At 57.8% G+C, this 12,850-nt stretch overlaps 1 protein-coding gene across 1 annotated transcript in view; it reads right to left on the bottom strand.

Annotated features, from left to right (window-relative positions):
* Positions 1–12,850, bottom strand: part of LOC131507873 (uncharacterized protein KIAA0232) — a 214,510-nt gene that overhangs the window by 86,872 nt on the left and 114,788 nt on the right. The window lies entirely within an intron of this gene.

Genomic DNA, 12,850 nt, shown 5'->3' with positions numbered 1-12,850 from the left:
CACAGTAGGGAGTTCAAGCCCTGAGTTGGGCTCCATGAAGTCTCCTTAAAAATTCCTTTCCACAGGTACAGAGAAGTTCCCTAACCCATCCGAGGCAAGGAAAATAGATCATCAGACCCACTGAGACACAGACTTATTTTCCCATTCCCTTGACTTCAACATCGTGGGAAAGCGACGGTAGCCCACTTTCACGCAAGTCAGCAGCGACACAAAGAAGTCAACCCTGTTCACCCTGCAGGCCTGATGGAATCCTTGTTCCTAGGCTTTCCCTTTCTGCTGCTCGTCTCCTGGGCAAGCCGGCACTGACTAGCATTCACTCACTCGCTCGTTCAAGTGAGAAGCAGGCAAGAAGCCCCTCATAGACTCTAGTGAGGCCACGGCACCATGCCAAGCACCGTGCCAAGCGCTTTATATGCGTTGCCTGGCTATCGCCATGCTGGAGATAAGAACCCAAGGTTCAGCAACATAAAGCAATGTGCCCAGCCACCCACCAGAAGGGCAGAACAGATATTCACAACCTGGCCCCCCGACGGGACTCTCTGAATGCCCTCTGAGTTCCCTGTCCCCACGCTGGAGGCACGACAGAACACGTCTGAGAGGTGAGGGCCCCGCCCCTCCGCCACGTGAAACTCCCCAGATACTAAGTGTGCACCGGAGCTCAGAGGGTGTCAAACAGGACCTCGTGCGAGATTCTCAACACTGCACGGCGGCCGTCTCCCCAGTCCAGGGGAGAGAGCAGGCCGTTCCTCCCCACCCGGCCTGCTTCACCAGCAGGCCACCCTGCCTCGGCTTCCTCCCCTCCCCCCGGACCCTAGCGGAAGGTTCTTCTGCAGGCTTCCTTTGGTTCCATAAACTTCACTTCTGATTCACTTGTTTTCCCAACCACTGTGTGCTGCTTTTATATGTCAAGGAGAGCAAAGACTAAAAGTCAAGTCACAGTTGGTCACCTAGACTATCCAGACACGCCGAACAACAAAACTTTCCACAATGATGGAAAAGCACGGGGGCACCTGGGTGGTTCAGTCGGCTAAGTGTCCAACTTCCGCTCAGGTCATGATTTCGCGGTTCCTGAGTTCAAGCCCCGCGTCGGGCTCTGTGCTGACAGACAGCTCAGAGCCCGGAGCCTGCTTCCGATTCCGTGTCTCCCTCTCTCTCTCTCTCTGCCCCTCCCCCGCTCACATCCTATCTCTCCAAAATAAATACGCATTAAAAAAATAATAATGGAAAAGCACGAGTCTGAGCCAGTGAGGTAGCCACTGGCCACAGGTGGCTACTAAGCACTGGGGGTGGCTTGTGGAACTGAGGAATCAGACTGCCAACCGTAACCCAATCTAAGTAGCTGCGTGTGACCAGTGGCTAACAGACCAGACAGCGCGGGTCTAGACTCTAGCACGAGCAGCAAGCACGCCCAACGCAACACCCCAGACGCCCCAAGAGGCAAGGCCAAAGCGTGCACGAGATCCTGTGGGGCTTGGGACACAGAGCCCGCTGGCTTCTGCTTCTCAAGGAGGCTGGGACCTCCTCCAGCACCCCTCATTCCTCTCCTGACACCCTGCTTTTTATTTCTCCCCAGCACTCAGAGCCTGACACGGCGCAGCTCTCGCCCGCGGCAGACTACGCGCGCCGTGTGTTACTTCAACTTGGGGGACGGGGTCACTGGCCGCTGCATCATCAGCACTGGGTCCCGGGGGGCATCCCGGCCGACCATCTGACAAACGCCTACTGAGCTCTAACGGGCACGGTTTGGGCTCGAAGCAGGCCCTCACGAGGCACCGAGTCTGGGGGACCCGCCGGATGGCACTCAACAATGGTGGCTGCTCGGGCGGGAACCACGGAACCGCAGCAAACCGCTCGCCGCTCTTCGGGGACTCTCTGGCGGGTTCTTCACGTGTAGTGTGTGCGGCAACGCAACCTGCTCCAGAAGGGGGGGTCGCCGAGCCTGGGAGAGGAAGGGCTGCAGACAGACGAGGCCCTGAATCGGGAAGATGCCTCCTGCTGGAGAAGGCCACCTACCCAACTCTCCATTTGACACACGGGGAGTAAGTGGCAGAGCGGGGACAACAGCCACCCCTGCCGACTTCTGCGAGGTTTCCTGCGGCTTCTACAGCCCCTCCCACGTGTCTGCAGCCGAGCACACAACGGCCTTGCAGAGGACCCTCCTGACAGGAGTGAAGCATCTGCAGAAACGATTCAAGGACACAGATCCTCGGAGAAGCACAGAGAAGGTGTTCCTGAGTGAGAGGCCCCCACTGTCCCCAGGCTTGGTCCTGGGCAGGGAAGATGTCTGGGCTGGTGGCCGGTGGGGAAGGCCAAAGGAACACTGACTGCAAGCCGTCAGCTGAAGTGAGCGTGGGGGGGTGGGGGCGGAGAAGGCCAAGGACAGCAGATGAGGAAGTGGCGCCCCACACCCCACACCCTGCACGATGCTGGTCCACGTTCCTCCCCCTCTTGCTGTCCCGGCCTGGGCCTCTGCAGAGGGTCACGCGGGGCTGCATGTATGCCAAGGCCCAGTGCCCAGAGCAGGACGCCCCAGGCCAACCCGTCCCCCAGAACAAGGTGCCGTTCGTGAACGGGACTCTTCTTGAACCCGTGCCCGCCCGCCAAAGCAGGGCGCCCGTCATCACAACGCCCCCGGGACAAAACCGCCGTCCCCCTTCGCCCATCCAGCCCCTGAGCGGGTAAATGAGGGTGCACTGCCTCCCTTCTTCCACTCTCCCTGACGGACCGACCAGGGCAGAGCTTCACCGTCAGACAGACCAGGGCGGGGTTGAGGCGGAGGTGACCCCTCCAGGCTCCACTGCCAGCTGGAAGGACCTAAGCCCATTCATCCGCACGGTGATGGCACCCCCGCACCCTCAAGCCTGGGCCCTCACATCTTGCTCCTCCAAGTCCCCCACCCGCCCAGGTCCCCAGCGGTCCTTCCCTCCAGCTGCCTGCTCACCCTCCGGACATCCCCCAACCCTACCCGGCTCGAAGGCCAGGTCACACTCTTACCCGCTGCCTCCCCTCCCCTGCCGCCTCGCGGGTCACCCTACTCACTCAGCCAAGCACACCCACGCCCCGCGCGCATGCCCGTGCCCCACACACGTAGCCCCTGCAAGCTCCCCCACCACGGAGCCAGACCCTGCCCGCCCCCTGCCACCTACTTCCCCACGTGCCACTACGACTGTGACTTCCTCACCTCCTCCTTCATCACACCTCCTCCTTCACCCGTCGGCCCGTCCGCATCCTCACGGTCAGCAGAGGACCCTGCTTCCTACTTCACAAGAAAACCCACTGCCGGCAGCAGCGGGAATCTTGCTCACCGTGGGTGGGAATGCAAAACGGGGCGGCCGGCTGCCAGCAGTTTGGTGGTTTCTTCACGAAGTCAAACATGCTCTTAAATTCGATCCAGCAATCGGGCTCCTGGTATTTACCCAAGGGAGCTGAAAACTCATGTCCACACAGAAAGCGCACACGCGTATTTACAGCAGCTTGATTCGTAATGGCTAAACCTCGGAAGCAACCGAGATATCCCGCAGCAAACGAATGGAAAACCAAGTGGGTCCGTTCCAGACAATGAAATATTATTTAGTGCTAAAAAGCAATGAGCTTCATCAAGGCATGAAAAGACCGGGCGGAACCTGAAATGCACACTCCCAAGTGAAAGAAACCAATCTGAAAAGGCTACACTGTTAGGATTCCAGCTACGTGACATTCTGGGAAAAACGAAACCGTGGACACAGGAAGATCAGCGGTTGCCAAGGGTGTGTGGGGAGGGGGAGGGGGGTGGACGGTGGAGCGTGCAGGGTGTTTAGGGCAGTGGAACCACTGTGTGTGCTACGACAGTGATGGATACGTGTCACTATGCATCCATCCACACCCACGGAAAGCACAACACGAGAGCGACCTTGATGCGAACTGCGGACTCTGGGTGATGGTGATGTGTCTGTGCAGGTTCACTGACTGTAACAAAGTACTTCTCTGGTCAGGATGTGGATAATGGGGGAGGCCCTGCCTGTGTTCGCAGATGGGGATTATATGGGAACTCTGTACTTTTTCTTCTTCTTCTTTTTTTTTTTTTTTTAAGTAGGCTCCACACCCAACATGGGGCTTGAACTCATGACCCTGAGATCAAGAGTCACATGCTGTACCGAATGAGCCAGCCGAGCACCCCAACTCTGCAGTTTCTGCTTAATTTTGCTGTGAATGTAAAATTGCTCTAACAAATCAAGTCTATTAAAAAAAAAGGAAATACACTGAAATGACAAATCTATATTCACACACACAGCAAAACAACAAAGCAACACTGAAAATAATAAAGTAGTCCAAATGCACTAAAAAAAAAAAAAAAGGAAGCACAGACTTCCACAGACCCCTACGGCCATAACCATCCTCCAGCATCCCTGCCCACAGCCCCTGCTTTACCACTGGTTAATCTAGAGGATTCCACCCAGCCAAAGCCAGTTTCCCTACACGAGCACCAGTTCCCACCCCTTCAGATGCCGCTGAAGGACACTGCATTGCACAAGTCCCTGTGTGTCCCACTGTCTCCAGTACGTTCCATTCCTACTCCGCTGCTAGGTTGTTCTTACCGGTAAACAAAAACACCTACTCCTCCAGCCTCAAAGAAGGAGACCTCGCAGCACTTCCTCCAGCTGCCACCCCGTGTGTTTACTCCCATCTGTGTTGCTGTTGGCACCTTCTCTCCTCTTGCTCCTTCTCAAAGTCCCTCCACGCTGCCCCCCACCTCACCCCCCTTCCCCCTTAGTGTGGGCATAAACTACGAAAGCGATAGGACAGTCACGAGGCTGGCCTGTGTCATCAGTGAGCCCATAAAAACCGACGGGGGCTCTCCCCGGGCAAAAGAGATTCGAAACGTGAGGAGGATTCTACACGAGGGAGATTCTCTGTCCCTGGCTTTGAGGACACAGGGGACAACGGCAAGGAATAGGAGAAGCATCTAGTCGCTGAGAGCAGCCCCCAGCGGACAGCCATCAGGGATCTGAGGACTCAGTCCTAAAACCACAAGGAGCCGAGTTCTGCCAATAACCGGACTTGAACCTGGACGTGGTTCGTTCCTCACCCCAGCCTCTAGGTCCCCGTGAGCCGGCCGTTACCTCGGTTTCGTCCTTGTACGGCATCGAGAGAGAACCCACCCACACGATGATGGACCACTGACGCCGTTTTAATCCACTACATATCTGTCTGCCGTTTGTCACGTAGCAAACTAGTAGACGACCAGTACGTCTCCTCCACTCAAAATTCCGCAGCTGGCCCCCTCACTCTGAGCCGAGGGCAGCGCTACGCTGGCCTACGGGCCCCGGAGGTGGGACCGCCCTGACCTCCACCCTCCTCATCGCTCACTCAGCCCTTCACGGGCCTCTGTGCTGTCCCTCCACTGCACCGGGCCGGCCTGGGACTCTGCTCTGCCAACTTCCTCCCCGCTACGTCTTTGCGCGAGTCTCTCCCCCTCATGCACCTGACGGGCACCGCGTCGGTGGGCCACGCGGACCAGCCTATTCTGTGGCCCGGCCCCTCCAGGCTCCGCTGCCTCGTCTCTCCCATGGCGCTGATCGGCACCAACATCTGTGCTCCCCTACTCACGGGTTACCACCCGCCTCCCTCCGCTAGAACAGAAGCTCCTCAAAGACAAGCGTCTTTGTCTTGTTCACAGACGAATCCCGAGCACCTAGAAGAGCGCCCTGGCACACGGCAGGTGCTCGGTAAGTATTTCTTGGGAAAAACGTATGATGAGAAACGTGTTTCAGGGCCTAGCACAGTGCCTGGTACACTGCAGGCACTCAATAAATTATGGCTGCGATTTGTTGCCAAAAGGAAGCAAACGAAGCACAGCCCGGCACAGGGAGGCAGCCCACCGCCGACGATCTCCGCCGCTCTTTCTGAGCACAGCCTCCTGCTGACGGACAGGCTCTCCAAACGGCTCCTGCAGCAGTAACCAGACAACCTCCCGTGCGTCCCGCCCGGACAGCTGGCCTCCTGTGGCTCCCGGCAGCCACGTCTGCAGAGGGACACCATCTGTGACACCCTCTCCACGCTGGAAGAACCACCTCAACATGAAGTTTACCTGGAGCCAGAGAAACCTCTCCAGTCGGGGCTCCAGTGACCTCCCGGGTGCTGCAGCGGTGGGTGTAACAGCTTCGCTGCATAAATCAGCGGCTGGAGAAGAAAGGCAGGCATTCCATAATCAAGGGGGTGGGCTGCTGACAACCCGCCTGGCACAAGGAGTCGCACAGAGGAACGGAAAACCCGGGGTGGGGTCAGAGGCCCCAGGCTAAGCGTGTGCCCGTGCAGACACTCACAGCACAGAGGACAACAGTCCGAGTAGCCGAGACGCCTCACGGACGTTTGGTTACTACAATGTCAACCACCCGACTAGGGGGCCTTGGTAAAATCTTCTCTGCTTCTCCCACTCACAGCCTCCCGGGCCTGTCATGGACCCTGCCCTTCCCCACAGCCCTCCCCGGAAGGCCCCGGGGCACAGGGCTGACCGCAGCCTCACTCCCACCCGGCGGAACGCCCAGATAACTCCAACACTGCGAGAGGGAAAGGCCTTTTAATCCGCTCACACACGACGCCCTCTTCCTACTCAGGGAATGCCGTGCCCTGACGGAGACCCACAGAGTGACCTCCCCGACCTGCTGCGGTCTCCTCCAGCCTGCCCTTGCGCAGTGCACCTGTCTGCTCCAGGGACATGCTTGCAGGCTCAGCACTGCACCTCTAACCACAGCTCATCTCCTCCTGCCCTCCCGGCCCCAGGTCCGCACCCCCATGTTAACGAGAGGCAGCGTGGGGGCGGGCTCAGTCAGGAGAGCATACGACTCCAGATCTCGGGGTGGTGGATTCGAACCCCATGTTGGGCACAGAGATTATTTAAAAATAAAGAAGTAAATTTTTAAAAAGAGGTCGTGTGTCTCTTATAGAAAGAGCAGGGACTTTGGAGTTGGGCCAGTGAACGTTCAGGTCCCAGCTCGGTCATGTGGTCTCCGGTGGGCAGACCGGCCCCACCTGACGGCTGCGCAGTGCCTGAGAACAGGTCAAGTGCCTGGTACAGAGCACGCACTCGGAGCAGGACAGCTACTGCCTCCCCCGGGAGCTGCTCGGAAGGCGTCGCAGAGCCCCCCCCCCCCCCCCCCCCCACGCCTTGTCCCCAAGGCAGTTCACCAGCACCGGTGCCGACCTCTATCTCACTGTCCGCTCTTACGTGCTGGGTCTTGGGTCTGAATGCGGTCCTGAAAGCCCTGCCCAATCTGGGCTCCCACACACCTTTCTGCTCACCTCTCCTACCTCTGCGCTCCATCCCGAGTACCTCGTGCCACGGCGCTTTCCCAGCAATGCTGAGCTTTCTCCTGCTGCCATGACTCTACCCACGCCGATCCTTCTGCCTAAGGAACACTGTCCCGACCTCGTGCATACTTTCAAAGACCCGCTGCCCCCTGTATTTCTTTCTGGACCTCCCCGGGGGCTTGCTGCCGTGTTCACATCTCTCTTCAAGCCATCATCACACCGCACGCGGATTTACACGGTGGCCTCCAGCACTAGTCAGCCCAGCCTCGTATCTTCTGGCTTCCCTGGCCCCCTAGCACTCCGAGCTCAGCACCGGGATCACTTTCCTGTTCACGGCTCCGTAAGGCAGGGGCCCTCAGCTCATTTTGCAAACAAGGACACTAAGGCCCGGGAGAGGCTGAGTGCCTGTCTTACCCGAGACCACATGCCAGCAAATAGCAGGTCAAGGGAACGCCAACCAGCGCTCCCGCCCAAGTATCTCAGTAGTGCGTGCACACGCATGAGCGGGCGTGCGTGCACGCACACACCAGCGGCTGTTTTCTGTAAACCCTGACATCAGGTCAAAGCCACCAGAACATCAGCAAGGGAACATGCTAATCCTAAAGCGGTCAGAGTCAAGTCAGGCAAAAATAAACAAATAAGACAGGGATATGCCTCCTAGATGCCTGGGGCTTCACATCCACGTACACTTCCTCCCTGTGACACGCGAACTTCTTTCTGTTTTCCAGACAAGAAACCTAAGTCCAGAAACCCAAGCCCTGCATCCCCACTATGTTAAGCTACTCAACTACCCGTTGCCTCGGTTTCCTCACCCATGACGAAGAATTACTTACCTACATCTATCAGCTTTCGGTGCAGGATACAAAAACTACTCTACAAATTTCGAGCAGAAAGGGATCTAACTCAAGGACTTGGGTGATTTCAAAATCTTCGTGAGGCCTCAAGTAGTTGGCTCTAAGCTGGGCCCCCAGGAACAGCTCCCCACACCGCGCCTGCGTCGCAGGTGCCAAAGAACCACGGGATTCAAGAATGCAGCAGGATCAGGAAGCCACCACCACGGCCACCCCTTCCACCGCGGCTGCCTCTCAGCGGCCAGGAAATGAATACTCGGCTGATGCTGGGACCCGATTCCTACCCAGAACCCCAGGCCCAAGACACACACTTCTAACCCTGGCCGCCACAGGAAGGAAGGCGGCCTGGACTGAAGGTGGCCTGGAGGAGGAACAAGCCCGCCGGCGGGATCTGCCTACCGCCCCGCCCCCCACCGTGCTCTCTCCCAGGATGTGCCACAACGCTGAGAACGCTGAGCACCGCGCAAGCTCCAGACGCTGCCTGCTACTCCCGCACAGGGGGTGCCGGCCGGCACAGGTTTCTCAAGTACGGCCGCCCTGCTGGGAAACTCACCTCTCAAAAGAGAAAGCAAGGACCCCACTCCTTCCCCAGCGCGGCGCCCAAATGATCAGATCCCCAAAGCCCGGGTCAGTACAGAACTAAAAGTTTAGTTCAACGCATTCACCCCAAGTCAAGATGCCTTAAAGATTCGTTTTTCTTCAAACAATGGTTTCACATTTTTCCATATAGCAGGTCCCTAAAAAAGGTGAGACCTTACGCGAAACTCCGACAGAAGCAGAGAGCGGGGCCAGAGATGTGATCTGCACACTGGGCTTCTGCTCTGTCCAGAGCTTCTCTCGCACGGCCTCACTGAATTCTTAACAACCGCTCTTTAAGACAGGTGTGATGAGCCACCCGGCACACACGGGGACCGCGGAGGCGAGGGGAGTTCCTGAGATCACACAGGTCAAACCTGGGTCCCCTCGCCTCTGTTACAACTCAGGGGGTGCCAGGGTGAGCCAGGCGCAGACCTCGCCCCTAAGCGGCCCGCAGCCAGGTCGGGAGGCAGACCGGAAAAAGGCACCACTGTGGTTCTTTACGGGCAGCCCGCCGCGGCACCGCCCCAGCCGCCCCTCCTCCCCACGCCCTCTGCTTCTCCTGCCTCCGGTGCGGCCCGAGCATCTCCCCCAGATCACCTCCGCGGACAGCTTCGTAAAGGGCCGCCCAAAAGCAGCTGCAAGTGCTCAAAGCTGATTACCACCTTCCGGGCCGGCGCAGATTAGCAGCCTTGAACCCCTGGCTTCACAGAAAGAACCCTTCTCCTGCAGACAAGTGTGTTACTGACTTCCTCTCCCCTCGTCCACCCAGGTGTCTAGATAAGTACTGTTGAAACACAGCAGGCTCTCGGAATCCCGCAACAGTCCCTCCCTCCAAACGAGATGAGGATCCTCCTGAAGTTGTATTATACTAGTGAATTTCCTTCAAGGAGACGAACACCAACACTCACAACCCGTTAGCCCAGTGGTTCTCAACGGCTGGGTGACTGCCCACCCCACCCCCACCCCGCGCCTCCCCAGGACATACGGCAATGTCTGGCTGTCATAACCGGGAAGCGCTCCTGGCACCTAGAGGGCAGAGGCCAAGGAGAGCCATCCATCTCAAAGCGTCAACAGTGGAGAAATCCCGATTTAACTTTCTGAATAACTTCTGATTGAAGTAAGCACAACGTTAAGAGAAGAACTAAAGGAAACTTTAGAAAAACGTATTTTAGAAATGACAATATTTATGGGGCTCCTGGGTGGCTCAGGCAGTTACTCGTCCGGCTTCAGCTCAGGTCATGATCTCACACCGTCTGTGAGTTCGAGCCCCACATCGGGCTCTGAGCCTGGAGCCTGCTTCGGATTCTGTGTCTCCCTCTCTCTCGGCCCCTCCCCCTGCTGACACTCTGTCTCTCTCTCTCAAAAAATAAGTAAACATTAAAAAAAAAAAAAAAAAGAGTAGAGTAAAATAACTTCCTCAAGGTCACACAGCTTTTAAGGGGGAGAGCTCACACTGGACCCAGCCGGTCTGACTCCTGCCACCAGCACTCCACCTCAGTACCCTCACAGGCTCACACACTCACACAGCCCTCACGCCCCGCCCCCACGTGTCTGTGTCCCCCAGCAGCTGTGAGCTCCGTGAGGCCCGGGACCTCTCCGCTCAGGGCGGAATCTGCAACAGAGGCACCTACTGCAGGCTGGGTGAAGAACGGATCAAAAGAACGCAGGGAGCCGGGTCCCTGTCACTTCTCTGCTCCTGTCTTACCCAAGCTGCCCTCATCAAGCAGTCAGGGCCACCAACAGGTCTGCTGCCTCAGGCCACAAGTCCCATGACTGTCTCCACCCCTTCCTCGGAGCCTCGTTCCCGAGACCAGCCTTCCACGATACTGCCTACGTTTCCTCCTATGATTTCCTAGAAATCGGCTCCGTGAGGACAAGGACTAACAGACAGAGGCTAGGGTAAAGGAAGTTGCCTGGGGGCAGGGGATACAATGGAGAAGCAGGACTCAGAAGCTTGGGCTGGAAACCCCAGAGGACCAGCTCCGGCCTCAGCCCTGCCCTCAACGCAACTCATGCGGTCCTAACTGTGTGCCAGGCCCTCTCTGTAACCCACCTGTAAAATGTTTTGTGGGTTCCAAACATTTTTGGCACAGAACCCTTTTCCCCTCAAAGGAATCCTAGGTTGAAACTCTTCTCCAACACTTTAAGGTTCTAGGACAAGAGGCTCAGGGACAAAGAACAACCTGGTGGGAAGGAGGTGGAGACGACAAAACAGGGGAGGGGGATTAAAAGGAACACACTTCCAGTTATAACACAAGTCAGATGGAAGGGTGCAGTGCACAACCTGGGGGACACAACACGGTAACAGGTAACAACTTTGCATGGTGACAGATGCCAGTGAGATCTGCCTCAATGATCACTCGGTGGCATACGTAAATGTCCGATCACTCTGCTGTACACCTGAAATGAACATCACAGTGTGTCAACAACACTTCAATTTAAAAAAAAAAAAAAGTAGCTTCAGCAATGATCCACAGTGATCGACGCTGTTTCCTTCCAAAGAAGAAGAGGCTCCAACACAGACGCGAGACGAGGCAGCGGAGCAAGGCGGGGTCCTGACAATCCCAGTGGCCAACTGACACCTGAGAGCTCACTCTGTCTGGGTCCACCCAGGTTCCCACGTGTGAACCCACTTCGGCCCCGTGACCACACGTGAAGCAGGTCTCAGAAGAGTACCTTGTGTGTCAACAACACATTTTGTGCTGGGCGCTTTCTAATGCTCGTTTAGAGATGAGAAAGTGAACTCGCAGAGGTGAGGTAACTTGTTCCAGGTCACACAGCTAGGATGTGGGCGCAGGTCTGTTAAATCCAAAGCTTAGCTCTTCCCTCCGGGCTGCTTCCCAGCCACCCCCATTGCGAACCAGGCTTCCCAGGTTGGCCAAGAACCCCACGTGGCTCTGAAAACCTGCCTCCCAAGCCCTTCCCTTGAGACTCTGATTCCGGAGCTCTGGGGTGGATGCTGAGAAGCCACGTGTACCAGGCACCCAGGTGGTACCTGTAACCAGGAAACGCTGAAAACAACGACCTGAGTAAAGAGAACAGCTCGGCCACACACATCTGAACCACAACCTGCTTTAGGGCTCTGACCTCAGAAGGGACAGCGACCGTCTCCCCCACAGCTCCTGGGCTCCTCCCCCGGGGGCGGTCCTGAGTTCTACGGAGTTCTGGGACTAGGGATGCTACGTGGGGTAGCTTGACGCCTGTCTGTCGGCACATCGGGAAGAAGAGGTGCCTCAGGACGAAGAAGCGGACGCGGCGGGGAGTCACCATCGGCGCCCGCAGTCACGGAGTCTCCAGCTGACTCCGCCAGCACGGCACACCGCGTCACAGGGACCCCCAGAGCCACAGAGCGTCCCACACGGGCTTTGCTACGGTACACACGCTCGGGGGGAGCTGCAGCGGACCACGGAAACAGGCCCGGAGCCCACACGACGAGCAGCTGGGGAGGTGGCCACTCCCCCGCACCCCCTCTCGCACAGCCCCCGTGCCCTTCCTCACGGCGCTGCACGGCGTGGGGGTTCACAGCGGCTGTGTGACAGACTGACGTGTCCCCGCCCACCGCCCCCGGCCCGTGAGCCCTCCCCAAAGTCATCACCTGTCACCACTTCCATGGTCCTACTACTCCCGTCTTACCTGCCGAGAGCAGAGCGGGGGACATACACGCTTGCTGAACAAAACCACGAGAGCACGGGTAAGAGGCAGGTCCTCTGCGAGCCGTGCCCCCGGGGCCCCAGCGGCCCCGGCTTGGTGCCTGCGTGGCCTGGTCCTCACGCAAGTGGGAGAGCGGCGGCTGTGGGGCCGTGAGAGCACACACCCCGGCAGCAGGGCCTGGGCCACAGCACGGACGCCACAGCACAGCCATGCGGGGCACGGGGGCCGGAGGTGGAAACGTGGGTTATTAATGCCCAGACCACCCAGGTTGGCACGCTGCGCTTGGCCCAAGAGGCTCAAGTTATTAGCATAAAAGGCCCTTCAGGGGACAAGGTTGGTTTGGTGGCACCGGCCCCTTGTGGATCACCCTCAGGCACAGCAGCAGGTCAGAGGCCGGGAAGGGACAACAAACTGTGCGAGTGCGCCAGGGAGGGACACAGAAGTGACAGCGGTGAGGACTCAGCAGAATCACCAACACAGCT

Source organism: Neofelis nebulosa, chromosome 3, assembly GCF_028018385.1.
Source record: "Neofelis nebulosa isolate mNeoNeb1 chromosome 3, mNeoNeb1.pri, whole genome shotgun sequence".
In the NCBI taxonomy this organism is placed as follows: Eukaryota; Metazoa; Chordata; class Mammalia; order Carnivora; family Felidae; genus Neofelis; species Neofelis nebulosa.
Note: the sequence above shows the minus strand (reverse complement) of the source record. Positions and strands in the feature narration are given on the sequence as shown.